Genomic DNA, 19,145 nt, shown 5'->3' with positions numbered 1-19,145 from the left:
AGTCACCATGTTGTATAATTATTAACAAGGAGTTAAGAGCCTCCAGAGGGTACCTTTCACCAAGAAATTTGCTTTGGAAAAATAAAAGGTTGATTACAGCCCCTCACACTAGGGAGCCAGATCCCAGCCTCTGCACAATGAGGGCTGCTGAGAGCAGAGCACACATGGGAAGTACAAAGTCAAGGAGGGAGGCTTCCAGGATGGCAAGAGAAAGGTGACTTCTGGGCTTTATATAGAGTCAGGGGCTCAGAGCTTCCAGAAGTAGAGGCCTCATTATCAAAGTTTATCCTGGGAATGCATTACATTGGTTTTGTCTCCTAGATGGGTTGGTTTCTCTACTGATTCCTTCTGACCCAGGTCCTGAACATCTGAAACAACTACAGTAAGTGTTTGCCATTTTAAGGATTGAAAAGGGTACCGGATACCCTTTTGCTGTACTAAAACCAACATACAGGTAATTCATGGTTATAATGAGCTTTCCATTCCAGAGTGTTTTCCAAAGAAAGTGTGAAAATTCCAATTATGGTGAAGGTTTTGGCCAAACCTCTCATCTCATTAACTCACAAAAAAATGACAATATTCGATTGATGCCCACACTGGACAATTTAGTAACCTCAAAATTAAAAAAATAAATGAAATCAAATTAAGCAGTATAACTAAGAATGGTAATGGAAAATAGAAAAGAAAAAGGAGAAGAGAGAAATAGAAGGAGAGGAAGACAGAGAGTGAGGAAAAAGCATGGGCCTGTGTGTGCAGAACAAACCAGCATGTGAGGCATGCCTGGGTGGATGGGTGTAGGAATTGGAATCGTGTTCTCAATTTATTGTTCAATCACAGCCCAATTCGATGTGCTAACTGCATGCACTTTGACATAACCTTCAATTATTTGGCATCCATAAGTTCCTATGTGATAGTATCAGACAGGCAAAATAGGCATGAAGCAAACTGTAATCCCAGCGCTCAGGAGACTGAGGCAAGACTACCATCATCAGTTTGAGGTCAGCTAGGCCTATGTAGTGCATTTAAGGTCTGTCTGAGCTACATAAAGAGATCCTGTCTTGCAGGAAAAACAAGAACTTTTCAGGTAGATCTATAATCCCAATATGAAGGGTGATGATATGGGAGAGTAGCTGTGAGTTCCAGGTTATCTTGGGGTAAATATTGAGCTCAAAGTCAGCCTGAAGTACATAGTGAGTACATATTCAAAAAAATAATGTGGCCAGCTATACTGGCAAATAACGCTAATCCCAGGACTTGAGAGTCTGAGGTAGAAAGATTGCTGTCAGTTTCAGACCTGCCTGGGCTGCATGATTTCAAGCCTAGCATTAACTATGGAAAGACCCTGTCTTAAAAAAAACAAAAAACAAGCAAGAAAAAAGAAAGAAAGAAAAATCTATCAGAATACACTTGTAAGCCTTTTGTATCCTCTTATATGTGTATGTGTGCAGGCTTCTGTGTGCGTGTGTGTATGTGTGTTTGTGTGTGTGTGTGTGTGTGTGTGTGTGTGTGTTTGCGTACATGTGAGTTTCCAGAAAATCTTCCTATGACATTGTCATGCACCAATAGATATCTTAGGGGTGGTACATCTTGGTGAGATGAAGATTAGGATCTCACTATGCTGTAAAACTTCAGCATAAATAAACGGAATATGGGGTCCACATCTTTAATCATGGCACTGAGGAGCATGAGGCAGGTGGATTGCTGTGAGTTTCAAGTCATTCTGGGATGCCTGGTGAGGTCAAAACCACACTGAACTATATAACAAGACCTTGTCTCAAAAAAAATCCCCCAAAACTTCAGCACATGATATGCAGGGGAACAGGCACTTTTCTGAAAGTGTCTTAGGGTTCTGGGCCCCTCTGTGGGAGCCCCTGTCTCCAGATCAGGGAAAACAAAGAGTTCCCAACCTCCCTGTGGACTCTAAAGTGCTGCTGGCCAGAAACTCCTCATTTCTTTTTCCACAAGGACAACTGGAGAAAAGTTCCTCTGAAACACCACCCGCTCCCCAAACTTGGTCTATCATTGTCATTACAAATTGATGGGGACCGCAGCAAAGCAGCTCTGAGCAGGATTTAAAATTAACCAGTTGGCTTTATGTATTTACTTTTGAGTCTTTCCCATGGCTGAGAACCTTGTTTTAAGAGTGCAGCTGATCCATAGTAAGTGAACCTCTGTGAATCACTGGTCCTGGCTGAAGCATGTAGTGTCCTGTGATGCTGTGATGCCTCAAAAGGTAAAACAAACCCATAGCCAATGACACCTGACCATGAACCCAATTAAGTAGATAGAAACTGAAGTTGAGTCATTTTATTCCTGTTATAACTGTCAACCTAAAAATAAGACAATTCTCCTAGTTGGCAAAATTTACTACTTAGGAAATTTTTTGTCCGGATTCCCAAGATCTTGCTCAATTTCCTACACTTACCTCAATAAACCCTTCCTTTGTCTGAAAGTCAAATAAATGTAGGTGTCTTAGTTACTTTATGCTCGTCACTGAGACAAAATACCTGATGCTCAAGTTGGGAAAGGAAAGGTTTATTTCTTACAGTTTTTGGAGGTTTCAGTCCACACTCAGTTGGCTCCCAGGCAGGCAGGCATGGCTGGGCCGCCTTTCACAGTGACTGCCAACAGCAAACAGGAATCGGCAAAGAGCAAGACACTCCTTCTTCCTGCTATTGTATCACATCCTGGCTCCACTTCTATGTGGGTGGAGCACATATCCAATATACCACAATCCAAGCGCTAGACAATGAACCAATCACAAATACACAATACAAACTCATGAGGCTTGGGGGACACAGACATAAACCATGACATTCCACCCGTGGTCCCCAGGACTTATGTACATCCTTTATATAAAAGACATTTAGTCCACCTCCAAGAGTTGCCAAAGTCCTAAAAGTTTCAGCATTGCTGAATAGTCCAAGTCCCAAGCTTCCTCCAACATCTATGGCAAACTCTTAACTGTAACCCCCTGTACAAGTGAAGCAAGGTTAAACATTCCTGAAATGCAAAGGCACAAGATAAACATTACCATTCCAAAAGTTACAAACAGGGGAATAAAAAGCATTGGAAACAAAGCAAGTCCAACATCCAGCAGGACAAATATTAAGTCCTAGAGTTCCATACTTAGCATCTGAAGCAATCTGTTGCAAGCTCCAAAAGGCTTGGGTGATTCCAACCCCAGGGCACTTCCAGTGATTTCAACTCCTGCAGCTTTTCTCTTAAATCTTCTCTGCTCGCTTTTTGCAGCTTCCCTTGGATCATTCACATTCCTGGATTTTCCAGACTTCTGGGGTCTCTACTGCACCTTCAGCTTCACACTTACATCTTACAAATTGCCCTCTCAGGGGCGCACTGCTTGGCCAGCCAGGCCTTTTGCAATTGAGGTGGAAGCTGTCTTTCCTCAGAATTTGTGCATTTTCCTTGCACCTAAAATCAACACCTTGTGGATGCTGCCAAGGTTTGCTGCTAGCTGAAGCAGTAGCCAGCCTTTTTTCTCTCTTAGCTGTAGGGGTCAGTTGCCTGGATCGCAGGGCTATCTTTACCTGATTGTGAGAAAATGCTTCTCTATGGTGCCGCCATTCTGGAACCTCATGTGGTCACTGTCACCATTCTGGAACATGGCGCTCTGCAGCTTTTCCCTCTGAGCAAATTTTTTCACCTTTGCTGTGAGGCTTCATAGGGTGGGGACCTGCTTCTCGGGATGTCCCAGGGCCATCTTTCTTATCTCTCTGTTTCTCTTTAGTAATCAAAATCTCAACTCTGTCTTTACAATCCATAGCCTCCCTGGAATTTTCCTTCTGGCCAAACTCACAGTATTGGAAATTATCCCACTGGGCTCTTTGCTCTTGATTTGAAACATAGAGCTGGCTGAAAGCCCATAGCCATGCCACAGCCTCAATGTTCAATTGCTTTTTAATTTCTTTTTCAAGATTAATCAGTCCATTACCCTTTGTCTCAGTCTCAGGCAAAGTCTCTGGGCAGGAGCAAAAAAGCAGACAAACTTTCTGCCAATCCATAACATGCATCATGTGGATTCCAATGACCAATGCAGTCCTTCATTCCAGCAGAAACCTCCCAAGCCTGGTCTTTACCATCAGGCTTTCTATCAGCCTTCTGGGCTCCTGAGCTCTGACCAGAATCTCCTCTACAGAACAGCCTAAGCTGCTCCAGCTCTATGCATCCAGGTAACATATCCAAACTTTTCTAAACTCCACCCACAAGCCCTTTCCAAAGCCTCTTTAAAAACATGGCCAGGTATAGTCACAGCAAACGACCCCTCTCTTGGTACCAAATTCTGTCTTAGTTACTTTATGCTTGTCGCTGAGACAAAATACCTGATGCCCAAGTTGGGAAAGGAAAGGTTTATTTCTTACAGTTTTTGGAGGTTTCAGTCCACACTCAGTTGGCTCCCAGGCAGGCAGGCATGGCTGGGCCGCCTTTCATGGTGACTGCCAACAGCAAACAGGAATCGGCAAAGAGCAAAACACTCCTTCTTCTTGCCATTGTATCACATCCTGGCTCCACTTCTATGTTGGTGGAGCACTGACATCATCAATCCAATCACTAGACACCAATCACAAGTACACAATGCAAACTCATGAGGCCTGGGGGACACAGACATAAACCATGACTGTAGGTCACCCAGAGAATTGCTTTTTCTCTACCCCTAAAGAATCTCAAATTCTGTCAATGTGTTGTGATCCTCCTGAAACCCTAAAATCATACCACTTATCTCTTATTTAAAGTATTCATCATTCACTCATCTGAGAGGTTTCAGGCCCAATGAATCTGAGATAACAAATTAAAAGATAATTGCATGCAGACAGAAAGATTCACAGACCCACATCTCAAAATGATTGCTTCCATTCCTGGCCCACCCACTTGGATCACTCTCTGCCCACTATCTCAGCAGTAGGGAAAAATGAAGGACTATTTCTCATTTGTTCTAAGATGCAGAGTCACTAAGAAAAGACATCTACTGGGAGTCTATGTGTAAGTGGTCATAGTAAGAAAGGGTGATATACCAGAATTTCAAGCAAATCACAGAGAAAAATACAAATACTACACTTCTAAGGAACTCATAGTTGGGGATTTTGAAGCTCAATTGTTCTTACGGTTAGATATGTGGTGTGTTTGCAGTGCTAAATTAGTCCACTGGTTTGTATAGCATCATTTTGCTTGTGGACAATGGGAAAGCCCACCTTGTGTGTGAGAGGTACCTGGGAACAGGCTTGTAGCCTGGATTAGGTAAAAGGGAGAGGCAGGGGTCTTGCTTCTATTACACTTCATCCTACTTCCTTGCCCTGGACTGTTCTCCTCTGTGATGCCCCTCTGACATGCCTCCTTGCCTTGAAGCCACCCAACTATGGATGTAAAACTCTATAAAATATGAGCAGAAACAAACCTTTCCTCCTTTGCTATTGAGTATTGGGTATTTTGTCTCAGCAAGAAGAAATGTAACTTGGCAGGCATGGTGAGGCTAGTATAATTGCAGCACTCCAGAGGTTGTGACAGGAGGAGCACCTTGAGTTCGAGGCCACTGTGGGTTACATAAGCAAATTCAAGTTCAGCATAAGATTCTGTCTCAAAAAAAGAGAGAAAATTGTAACTAAGACACTGATGTAATTTTAGAAACTCCCATCAGTGATATTTAATCCAGATAATAGGGATGGGGCAGATATATATACCATGCTTAGAACCCGGGTTCAGTCCCTTGGACTGAAGAGAACACTAATAATAATCCAAGTACTGAGAAACTCTGTTTACAGTTCTAAGGACTGTAAAACTAACATGCTCTTCAGATTATTTTACAGGAGAAATAGAATAAATTTTCAAGATACCTAAAGATATAACTAAGGATATCAAATTTGAAACAAAAACCAGATAAATCTACATGAATCAGGCAATCCTGTGAAGAAACAGGCAATATGAATGGCATTACACAGGATGTTGACTCAGGGAAATGTTTTCCCTGATTCAGAGAATATGAAGTGCTTAATGAAGACACTAAAAATATCCTATAATTTTTAATGTGGAAGATATTTCTTTGAAAATGCAAGGAGAATAAAGACAATATAACCATTGAGCAGAGGGTGAGGGACAGCCCTCCAGGACCCAGGACCCTCTCCAGCTCAGAGAGCTTCGTGAACAAGCTCTCCAATTCAGAGAACCCCATGCCAACCCCTTAGGTTGCTATGCATGCAGAATGCAATGTAGCATCAAAGGACACTAACCTGCACTGGTTGAGCAGTTCTTGTCCTTCCATCTGGATAGAGAGCTCCACCTGAACCCACCATTCTTTATCTTATCTTCATTTCTTCACCTTCTCACTGGCCTTCACAGTCCTCATCCTGAGAAGTTCAAGAGCCATGTGGGCCATGGCAACCTAGCCTGTGCATGGTCAGTTTGTTGCTGCTAATGAAATGCTTCATAACCAACTTCCTCCTGCCTCCTTGCCCACAGCTCTTGCCAAAAACCTTGAGTGTTTTCTTGGGCCAGGCCTTGTGGTTCTCTGAATACTCAGTTTTCTGTTTTTTGCCAACCATTCACAGGCCATCCCCACCTGGATTTCCTAAACCTTACTGCCAAGAGACTCAGGCTCCTGAATGCCCACCTCAGAGGCAGTTCGGCAGGACCAGCTGCTGAGATTCTGAGTCTCTTCAGGGATGGAGCCTCTGGATGGCCGATACCCCTGCATCTTGTGGTCCCAAAGGGCAGTAACAGCCTCCAGTGGGAATGTTCACAGGCTGTGCCTGCAGGTCACCATTTCTGGCCTTTTGTGGGTCCAGATCTAATGGTTGGCAAGGCTCAAAGTTAGCAGTGGGTACAGGGCTAGGTACTTTGGGGACACAGGTCATAAAGGATGACCAAGCAGACAGCAGGCCAGGTCAGGCAGTGTTTTAACCAGAAGAACCCCAGTGGGACACTTTTTCTGGTTCCTTAAAACACAAGAATTTTCCTCCCCAGCTTCAAGTCCTTGATGAAGTCAGACATGTCCTTCTTGTTGTCTAGGTTGGTGGTGGGTAAGGGTTATATTCCAGGAAAGCAATCCTGGCTGGGCAGAAGGACAAGAGCCTGAAGGGAAGAGGACTCTCAGGCCTTGCATACTCAGAGCCAGGTGCTTGGGGAGGCATTGTTCTAGGTATAGATAATACCAAGGTCCACCCAAAATATGAATGCTACCCACCCTAAAGACATGTAGCCTGATTGACATAGAGACAGAAATAAGGCAGTCCAGCTGCTGCTGCTTCCTCCTAACTTTGGTGCTTTGCGAGTTTCTGCCTTCTGCTCACTATAAACTTTCTCCTCTGCAATGTCTCTCTGCCATGGCACCTTACCTTGCAGCAAGCTAACTAGAATTTAAACCTCTTCACATTGTGAGCCAAAATATATCTTCCCTCTTTTATCTTTTGGTGTCAGGTATTTTGCCTCAGCCACAGGAAAAGTAACAACAAAAATTTCCCATATTTTTTCTGAAATTTCCGAAGTAATAGCAACAGAAGTAAACAAAAAATGATGTTTGAAACCGTAGAGTAAATCAGGTCAGAAATAACCTCTCAGGTAAAAAATGAAAAGGCATGAAGATGATAATAAAGGACTTGTTCAAAAAATCTAGGATAGATTTAGTTTAAAAAAATAAAAAAGAAGCCCATAGGAAGATGACAGAAATCATGAATTCCTGAAATAAATGGATTCCAACAAACAGGTTTAAATAGGCATCCAGGAGACTAAAAATGTGCAAACACTGAATGTTTGTAAAACTGCATTAATGAAACTAAAGAAAGAATATCAGACCTAGAAGACAAGTTCACAATTAGTGATCATGAATATAAAATTCTATTAAAAAATAGCAAGTAACCATGAGAAAACAACCAACAGCTGCAAGAAGATGTAAAGAAGAACATGATCGGATTCAACACAAAAGCAGGAGCTAGCACAAACAACACAAAAAAGCTGCTTGCAGAAATAATGGCAGAAAATTCCCAAGCATGGAAAAAGAATTTGACATATATATATATATTGCATATAATAATCAATATTCCAGAAAGTCAGCACAAACACAAAATATTTTTATTTTATTCTAAAGAGAATAAAACCAAGTGAAACAAAACAGAACAAAGCCAATCAAAATAAACCAATGTGACACAGGACTTCAAAACAGTAGGATATCAACAATGATTACCATAATGCCTCTGCTGTCTTCAAAATAGCTGCAAATACCTTCAGACTTAGTAAATATCAAAGTAGAACAGAGCAGAACCAATAGAAACAAAACAATGAATATAAGAAAGGACTTCAAAACAAGATAATACTAAATCCAAAATGGGTACCATCATGTATCTTGTTATCTTTGAAATACCTCTGTATGCCATAGAATACAATAAAATCACACAAAACAAAACAGAGCAAAGTGCAACTCAACAAAACAATGAAAATGATACAGGACTACAAACAAGAAAATAGGGATCAAAAATGGCCACTACCCTTGAAAGGAGATCTCCCATGGATGCTACACTACATATTGTTATCCCCTGAATAGATGATCAGACCACTAACTTTAGACCTGAAAAGTGAGGGAAACAGTAAACACTAAAAGTATTAACTTGTATTCCACCTCAATAGCCATCATTGAAGCCTTTATTTCTCTGAATGGACTGGTTGCTTACAGCAGGGGTTGGGGGTAGGGTGGAGTAGTTGACTCTTCCTGTTTCCTAGCCTGCACATCAGAAGGGAGTGGTCTCTGGCTCTCCCCACAGTGGCCTGTGAATGGCACTGATTCACAGGGAGGGATTGCTTCTTGGTGACTTCTTGTTCTCCTCTCCTGGAATCCATGAATGGCACTGACTTATGGGAAAAGAGTGGCATCTAGCTTCTCCCACAGTGGACCATGCATGGCACAATTTCAAAAGGAAAGCTTGTTTCTTGGTGACTTCTTGTTCTCTTTCCCCACAGTTTGTGAAAGGCACTGACTCACAGGAAAAAGTTGCCATCTGGCTCTCCTCTCAGTGGCCCACACATAGTGCTGATTCATAGTGAGGGCTTGCTTCTTGATGACTTCTTGTTCTCCTCCCCCACAATCCACAAATGGTACTGACTCATGGGAAAAGGCTGGTATCTGGCTCTCCTAACATCAAACCACACATGGAGCCAATTCACAAGGAGGGCTTACTCCTTGGTGACTCTTTGTTCTCTTCAATCTCACCATTTTGGAAACTTGGTTCTGAAATTTAGAAGCCATGTAGAAAAGAATTGCCTAGGGACAAACACTGTTCTGAACTGGGTTATTTCTCAAGGGCAGAGCAATAGAGGAGGGACAGAAGAGTGACTCCAATTATGGGACAAGAACTAAATCCTAACCATCTCAGATGCAGAAAGATGAGATCAGGTTCTAAGCTATAGATGTGGCCATGTGGGAAGAGCATGTGAAGACTTTGCAGAGTGTGGCATAGCTTAGAGACTGGCCATATCTTTGTAGCCTAGATAATGGTCATCCTGACAGATCAGTTGAAGACTTTTCAGATGGAGTGTGTTGTGACTTTGAAGAAGGTCATAGTCACGCAGCCCAACATATAAGAAAAAACTCAATAAACAGTTGGAAATTGGCACTGGAGCAGCACGGGGGGTCTGGAGTGCCAGCATCAGTCTCCCACTCCCAGCTGTGCGTGGCATACTCTGGAGTTCTAAGCAAGCAGGCAGGGCCATCAGTTCCAGCAGCCTGGTGCCCTGGTGTAAGTGCCCCATGCACGTTTCTCTGAGTCCATCTAGTTTGGGACCCTTGCTCAGCTTCCAGGTACACTGGAGTAGTGTGGAGGGTCTGGAGCACCAGCATAGGCCTCCCTGCTCCACGCTGTGCTTGGCGGACTCTGGTGTTCTAAGAAATCAGGTGGCGCCATTGGTTCCAGAGGCTAGGCTTGAGCTGACCTGATCCACCCACAGTGACCCTCTTTCAATATGGGAAAATGGGTGGCAGAGTCCCAGGAGCTGAGGGCATAGAAGAGGATTTCCAACAGACCTTAGGGAAACCTTAGAATAACACTTGAAACACTTGAAATACAGAAATGTAGGAAAATGACAAAACAAAAGAACAAATTACAATCTCAAACCTCCAGACCATATAAAAAAAAAACATTAGGAGCATCGTACATAGAAAAAAAAATATATGCCATACACCTGAAATATCAGACAAAATAGCAACTGAAATAAAGAGGCAACTCTGAGAAGCTTTAAAGGAATTGAAACTAGTAATAATCTCCCAAGTAAAAGAAGAAATGATAAAAGAAATGAAGGAGCAGATGCTGAATATAACTAAAGAAGACACAGTTAAAAAATTGGAGAAACTAAACAAAACAATAAAATCCCTGGATAAGGAATATAAGAAACAAACAGAATACATAAGAGATACACAGAGATATACAGAAAATCAAAAACTCCAATGAAAGCAGTAAAAACCGCCTTAATGAAAGTGAAATTTCACACCTTGAATACAAGATTATAGCTAGTGAACAGAAAAGGAAAGATCTTTTAAAAATAACAAGGAATCAGTAAATAACAATTCAACAACTGCAAGATGATGCAAAGAAAACCAACATAAGATTGATAGGGATTAATTTAAAAGAAGGGGACAACATGAAGGATGTAAAGAGGATGTTTAGAGAAGTAATAGCTGAAAATTTCCCACACATGAGTTCGGAAACAAACATCACGATCAGTGAAGCATATAGAACTTGAAACAGTCATAATCAAAATAAAACTGCACCCAGGCATATAATAATCAGCATCCCAGAAATCCAACATAAGAATAGAATTTTAAAAGCTGTCAGAGAGAAAAGACAGATCACTTATAAAGGAAAACCTATCAGAATCACAGCAGACTTCTCAGCACAAACAATAAAGTCAAGAAGAGAATAGAGTGAAGTATTTCAGATCCTGAAGGAAAACGATTTCAAACCTATACTGATGTACCCTGAAAAACTATCCTTCAAAATGGATGGAGAAATAAGATACTTCCACTACAAAGAACAGTTGAAGAAATTCAGGATCACCAAGCCAACCCTGCAGAGAATACTGAAAGACAGTTTAGATACACTTAGGGAAAAACCACTAAGCAAAGCAGACAATTAAACAAACAGAAAGATAAAGATGCAACAGCAGAAAGATAACATGTCAACAATAAACCAACATATAACAGTTATAACCATTATTGAAAATGGTCTCAATGCACCAATTAAAAGAAACAGATGGCAGAATGGATCAAGAAACAAAATCCAACCATATGCTGTCTACAAGAAATCCATCTAAGCCAAAAGGATACTCACAGATTGAAAGTCAAAGGATGGAAAACAATACTTCATGCAACAGGAACCCCCAAAAAAGCGGGAGTAGACATTCTGTTTGCAGGCAATGTGAACTTTAAAACAATAATGATCAGAAGAGATAAAGAAGGTCACTACATACTTGTTAGGTGAAAACTTCAAGAGGAAGAGATAACTGTCTTAAATATGTATGCAGCAAATTACAGAGCACCCAGGTATACAAAACAAGTATTAACAGAAATGAAAAATAAAATTATCAGTAACACAGTTGTAACAAGTGACCTTAACACACTACTGACACCAAAGAAGAGATAAACCAAAATGAAAATCATCAAGGAAATAACAGAACTGAATCACACCTGTGAACAAATAAATGGATTTGATAGACATATACAGAGTGTTCCATCCAACAACATCAGAATACACATTATTTTCAGCAGTACATGGATCATTCTCTAAAATAGACCATATATTAGCTCACAGAACATAAATAAATGCAAAAGAGTTGAATTTATCCCTTGCATGTTGTCAGATCATAGCGCTTTGAAATTAGAAATTAATGATAAAAGATACTGCAAACATCCCACAAACACATGGAAAATGAATAACACACTCTTCAGTAATCAGTGGGTCACAGGGGAAATTAAAGAAGAAATCAAACAATACCTAAAGGAAATGAAAATACAAATACAACTTACTGGAATCTGTGGGATGTAATGAAAGCCATCCTCAGAGGAAAATGTATTGCACTGAGCTCCCACCTCAGGAAAACAGAACAAATACAAATAAATAACCTGATGTTATTTATTTGTTAAACCTAAAACATCTAGAAAAAGAATAGAAAGTCAAGTCCAAAGTCAAAATAAGAGAAGAAATTATAAAAATCAGAGCAGAAATCAATGCAATTGAGACTAAGAAAACAATCCAAAGAATCAACGAATCAAAGAGTTGGTTCTTTGAAAGAATAAATAAAATTGATAAGCCTCTGGCCAACCTTATTTTAAAAAGGCAAGAAAAAGCTCAAAATCATGCAATAAGAAATGGAAAAGGCAAAATCACTACAGACTCTATAGAAATACAGAAGATCATCAAAACCTATTTCAAAAACCTCTGCTCTCAAAGTTTGATAACACAGAAGAAATAGACAAATTCTTAGAAACATATGAAGTACCAAAGCTGGGACAAGAACATGTAAAACTGCTGAATAACCCAATTTCCATTAATGAAATTGAAAATGTAATTAAAAGTCCTTACAAAGAAGAACCCAGGCCCAAATGGATTCATTGCAGAATTCTACAAGAAATATGCTCCTCAAACTCTTCAATGAAATTTAAAGGGAAAAAAAATCCTTCCTAAGTCATTCCTGAAAGAAAATATTACTCTAGTACCAAAATTTGAGAACGACCCAACTAAAAAAGAGAAATACAGACCAATCTCCCTAATGAACACAGATGCAAAAATCCTCAGTCAAATATTGGCCAATAGGATGCAGCAAATTATCAAGAAGATTATACACCATGACCAAGTGTGATTGATCCCAGGCATGCAGGGATGGCTCAACATACGTAAATCAATAAATGTAATCCACTAAATCAATAAAGCCAAAAGTAAGAATCACATGATCATTTCTATAGATGCAGAAAAAGCTTTTGATAAGGTCCAACATTCATTCATGATAAGAACTTTACAGAAAATTGGAATAGATGGTCTTTATCTCAATATAATAAAGGCCATCTATGACAAACCAGCAGCCAGTATCATACTAAATGGCCAAAAATTGAAGACCTTTATTTTAAAATCAGGCACAAGACAAGGATGTCCTTTATCACCACTTCTATTTAATATAGCACTGGAAATACTAGCCAGAGCAATTAGACAAGAGAGAGAAATAAAAGGGGTAAAGATAGGAAAAGAGGAATTAAAATTATCATTATTTGCAGATGACATGATACACTACATAGAAGACCCCCAAAACTCCATTGAAAGACTCTTAGATATAATAAATAAATGCAGTAATGTAGCTGGATACAAAATTAATACTCAAAAATCAATAGCATTCCTATACACTAACAACAAAATCACTGACAGAGAAATAAGAGAAGCCACGCCCTTCACACTAGCAACTAAAAAAATGAAATATTTAGGAATTACTCTCACAAAAGAAGTGAAAGACCTACACAGGGAAAATTATAATGCACTAAAAAAAGAAATTAAAGAGGATCTCAGAAAGTGGAAAGACATCCCTTGCTCACGGATAGGAAGAATAAATATTGTGAAAATGGCCATTCTGTCAAAATTCTTATACAGAGTCAATGCAATTCCAATAAAAATACTATCAACGTACCTCATAGATCTCAAGAAACCACTCCTAAAATTCATCTGGAGCAAGAAGAGACCTAGAATAGCAAAGACAGTTCTAAGCAAAAAAGCAAGGCAGGAGGCATCACAATCCCTGACTTGAAGTTATACTACAAAGCAACTGTATTAAAATCAACATGGTACTGGAATCAAAACACAGCCAAAGATCAATGGAATAGATTAAAAGATACAAGCACAACTACAAACACACTCAACCACCTTATCTTTGATAAAGGAGCCAAACAGGTTCACTGGAAGAATGACAGTCTCTTTAATAAATGGTGTTGGTCTGTGGAAATCAGTGTGGAGATTCCTGAAAAAATTAGGATTAGAGGTCCCATTCAACCCAGGTATTCCCCTTCTGTGTATCTTCCCAGAATGATTGAAAAACATCACACCACAGTGACATATGTGCAACCATAAGGTTCAAAATGTACAATAGTCACTGTGAAATGGGAGGAAACTGTTCAATAAAAAGAAGAAACTAAGATAGGGGAAAAGAGAAAGGATAGAAGTGAAAAGAAAAAAATGTCAGTTAGTTATACCATTAGTGTCATTTAGTTCGCTGAATAGGGAAGGTTTTGCTAATATTGATTGAAGAAATTTTTATGCCCATATTTTGTACTTGAGTGACTAAAGATAATGACGTGTAATTTATCAACAATTGTTACATTTTTTATTATTTTGTTGTGAAAATTTGTTTTAGCTTTTCTTCTTAATATTAACAAATAAAGTAAAATAAATAAATAAATAAATAAATGGTGTTGGAAAAACTGGCTCTCCAAATGCTGAAAACTAAAACTAGACCCATGCCTATCACCATGTACTAAATTAAAATCTAAATGGATCAAAAATCTGAATATTAAAACAAAAACACTAAATCTATTGGAAGACAAATTGGGTAGAAACCTTGAAGTCATAGGGGTAAGTTGAGAATTCATGAACATGAATCAAACCACACAGGAAATACTTTCCAGAATCTAAAAATGAGATCATCTCTTATTAAAAAGTTTCTGCATGTCAAAAGAAATCTCCAGAATAGTGAAAAGAAAACCCACAAACTGGGAAAAATATCTTAGTGAAGTGTACCTCAGACAAAGGACTTCTTTCTAAAACATATAAAGAATTTTAAAAAATCAGACCCCCAAAATTCAAAGATCCAGTCCACAAATGGGCATCTGAGATGAATACACAATCCCCTCTCAGATGAAGAAATGCAAATGGCAAATAAATACATGAAAAAATGTTCATCATCATTACACATTAGAGAAATGCAAATTAAAACCACACTGAGATTCCATGTCACTCCTGAAAGAGTGGCCAGGATCAAAAAACCATCAACAACAAATCCTGGAGAGGCTGTGGGGAAAAAGGAATGCTCCAGCACTGTTGGTGGGAGTGTAGACTGGTGCAACCATTGTGGAGGTCAGTCTGGATATTTCTCAAAAAGCTGGGATTGGAAGTCCCATTTATTCCAGCTATTCCACTTCTAGGCATGTTCCCAAAAGTACTGAAAGCATCATACCACAGTGATATATGTGCACCCATGTTGATAGCAGCAAGATTTGTAATCCCCAGATCTTGGAAACAACCCAAGTGTCCATCAACTGAGGAATGGATAAAAAAGTTGTGGTATTTTTATACAATGAAGTACTACTCAGCTATAAAGAAGGATCACATTGAGATATTTATAAGTAAATGCACACAGCTTAAGACCATACTCATAAGTGAAATAAATCAAACTCACATGTATGAATACTGAATAGTTTCCCTAGTGTAAGAAATGATTCAAATACATAAAAGTGTGATGTAATCATGATTCCTCCTTATGTGGCTTTGAAGCCTTATAAACTTTTCACTCAATTGGAATGGTTTTATTCTGGGCTGTCTGGTATTGTTGTCTGTGATGTATGAACAGCTATTTTGAAGAAAACAAGGCCATCATAAAATGTCATGCTGATTTAATATCATCTTTTTTCAAGTCCCACCAAACTTTTGTTCTTCTGTCTCCATTGCTTTTATTGTTGCATCTTACTAAATTTTATTATATGTGTTTGTATAAACAAAAATTTATAGGCAAAGAGATAATATAGAAACCATTGTTCATTTTCCATTAGCTGATTCTAGATACTGTGTAATACTTTCATCCTCTTGAATGGTTTCACACTATCTTGATATGTTTCATGCTATAGTATGCAAAGTTATTCTCAAATATTTCAAGGAGAGACATTATGGCAACTACTAGTAAGTCGGATTATCTTGTGGTGAAACACTATGTTGCTTAAATTGTTCTGTTTTGACGTGTATTGTTATGTTCTTGTGTCCTCTTATCTCAATCTCATCCTTTTTAAAAAATATTTGTATTATTATTTTTTAATTAAGGGAAAAATAAAAAAAATTATAAGCATATATTATAGCAACTGTTTAGATTTCCTATAAACTTAATTTGAAGCCCTGTATTGTTCCTACCGTCTCGTTTTGACTTACTTTATACTGTTGTGTTCTGTTCGATACTATCAAGTTTGAGGGTATAGGCAACTACTTTGAAGGCAATTAGATTCACCATGATGCCCATTGTGGTTTGACTATTATCTTCTTTTGAAGTCCTGTAATGTCCCCAATGTTTAGATTTTATTGGTCTTGTTCTGTACTGTTTCGTTCAATTTTATTATACCTAATGATATAGGCAATTTTTTTGTCTTTTTCTTTTTTATTGGACTGGGGGTTGAACTCACGACCACACACTTGCAAGGCAGGCGCCTATGCTGCTGAGCTAAATCCCCAGCCCCTAGGCAATTCTTTGTAAGTTAGCAAGAGGCATATGGTAACCATTGTTGATTACCTAGTATTCTGTTTTTACATCATGTACTATGTCCATCCTTTGTTTTGACTGACTTATTTGTTTTCTCATATTTTGTTTTATTCTCTTCCAAAAAGAGTAATAAGAACTATGGGAGTAATAAAACCCAAAATGTGTAATTGTTATTCTAAAAAAGAGAGGAAAAAAAGTGCTCTAAAGGATACAACTGCAAGTATGTTTAGGTGTGTAAGATAGATGACCATATTACTAAGCTTTTGTTGGATCATTAAACACAACTGTTTGTAGTCTCACTGTTTGAATGTCCACTTTGTATGCTTTAATCCTTTAACTAGAACAACTATTGCTAAGATGACAATAGGTAATCTATTAACTAGTGATTACTTACTGTTTATTGTTTTTGAAATTCTGTATTACTTGTACCCTATTACTGTTTTTTTAAATAAAATTAAAAATTATACCCTCATTTATCTCAATCTCCCCTTTCTTAAAAAATTTATTTATTTATATATTTATTTGTTAATTAAGGGAAAAATTAAAAAAAATTAGGATATATTATAATAACTTTTTTGATTTCTTTATTATAATAACTTAACTTGATTTGAAGCCCTGTATTGCTCTTACCATCTTGTTTTGACTGATTTTACTCTATTCTGTTTTGTTTGATACTATCAAGTTTGAGGGTACAGGCAACTACTTTGAAGACAACAGGATCCATTCATTATGATGCCCATTCTGGTTTGACTATTATCTTCTTTTGAAGTCCTGTAATGTCTCCAATATTTATGTTATATTGGTCTTGTTCTGTACTGTTTTGTTCAATTTTATTATACTATTAACTATTTCTAAGATGACAGTGTAATCTATTAATTATTGATTTCTTACTGTTTTTTTTTGAAATTCTGTACTCTTATACTGCTTTGTGTTTTTCCTTTAATAAATTTTTTTAAAACTCTAAGAAATTAAATAATACCCTCCTGTAGAACCAATGAGTCACAAATGAAATTACAGAAAAAATTACAATATAAAAAATCAAATGAAAATGCAAGCAGAATATAACAGAAATTGTGTGATGCAATGAAAGCCATCATAAGAGGAAAGCTTATAGCAGTGAATCCTCACATATGGAAAACAAAGTGAACACAAATAACAATTCAGTGCTATACTGCTAGCTTCTCATTAAGAAGAGCAAGTCAAGCACAAGTCCATACAAGGGAGAAAAATATAAAGATCAGATCAAAATTAATTCAGTGGAAACTAAAGAAACAGTACAAAGAATTATTGAATTGAAGAGCTGGTTTTTTGAATGAATAAACAGAATTGATAAACCCCTGGTGAACCTTATTGAGAAAAGTCCATAAAATACTCTAATTCAAGCAATGAGGAATAAAAAGGATAAAATCACTACAGATACTGTGGAAATACTTCAAACATTCTTAAGATATAATTCAGAAGAAATGAACAGATTCCAAGAAATGTATCAAGTATTAAAGCTGACATGATGTAAAAATCATGAATAACCCAATAACAGTTAGTGAATTTTAAAATGTAATTTAAAAAACTTATGACCAAGAAAAACCTAGGTCCTGAAGGATTCATGAATGAATTCTAAAAGAAATTTAGAGATTTAATGCTGATACCACTCAAACTCTTTAATGTAATTGAAAAGGAAGCAATTCTCTCTAACTAATTCCTAGAGGCAAATGTTACCATAACACCCAAACCAAAAAAAAAAAAAAAAAGGCCAACAAAAAAAGAGAACTGCAGGCCAATATCCCTAATGAGCACAGATGCAAAGATCCTCAATAAATTACTAGCAAAGAGAATGTAGCAAATAGTCAAGAAGATTGTACACCATGATCAAATGGGTTTCATCCCAGGGATGCAGGGATGTTTCCACATATGCAGATCAATAAATGTAATACACCATATCACCAGAGTGAAAGATGAAAATTATGCATCATCTCAATAGACATAGAAAAATCTTTCGCTAAAGTCTAACACTCATTCATGATGTAACTTTATAGAAAATCAGAATAGATAATCTTCACCTCAGTCTCACAAAAGCCATGTATGACAAACCAAGAGCCAACATCATATTTAATGGGAAAAAAGTTAAAGTTTTCACTCTAAAATCAGAAACAAAACAAAAACGTCCATTATCACAATTCTTATTCAATATAGTTCTGAAAACATTAGCCAGAGAAATCAGATAAGAGAGAAAAATAAAAGTAATAAGGATAGGAAAGGAAGAAGTTAAATTAGCATTACATACAGATGACATGGTACTCTACATAGAAGACCCCAAGAACTGCACCAAAATTCAGCAGCATATCTGAATGAAAAGTCAACAGTCAAAACTCAATAGCATTCTTTTACACACAAAAAAATCACTCAGACAGAAATTAGGAAAATAACACCTTCAAAATAGCTTCCATAAAAAGAAATACCTAACAAAGGAGGTAAAATCCTACATATTGAGAATTACCATTCTCTGAAAAAGGAGATTGAAGGAGATCCCTGAAAATGGAAAGATACTCCTTACTTATGGATAGAAAGAACCAATATTATGAAAATCATCATATTTCCAAAACTGTTAAACATATAATGCAACTCCAATCAAATAACATCAGCATATCTCACAGATCTAG

The sequence above is a fragment of the Cavia porcellus genome, unplaced genomic scaffold, assembly GCF_034190915.1.
Source record: "Cavia porcellus strain 051 isolate PalLab524CR breed Dunkin Hartley unplaced genomic scaffold, mCavPor4.1 scaffold_7, whole genome shotgun sequence".
Classification (NCBI taxonomy): Eukaryota; Metazoa; Chordata; class Mammalia; order Rodentia; family Caviidae; genus Cavia; species Cavia porcellus.
Note: the sequence above shows the minus strand (reverse complement) of the source record.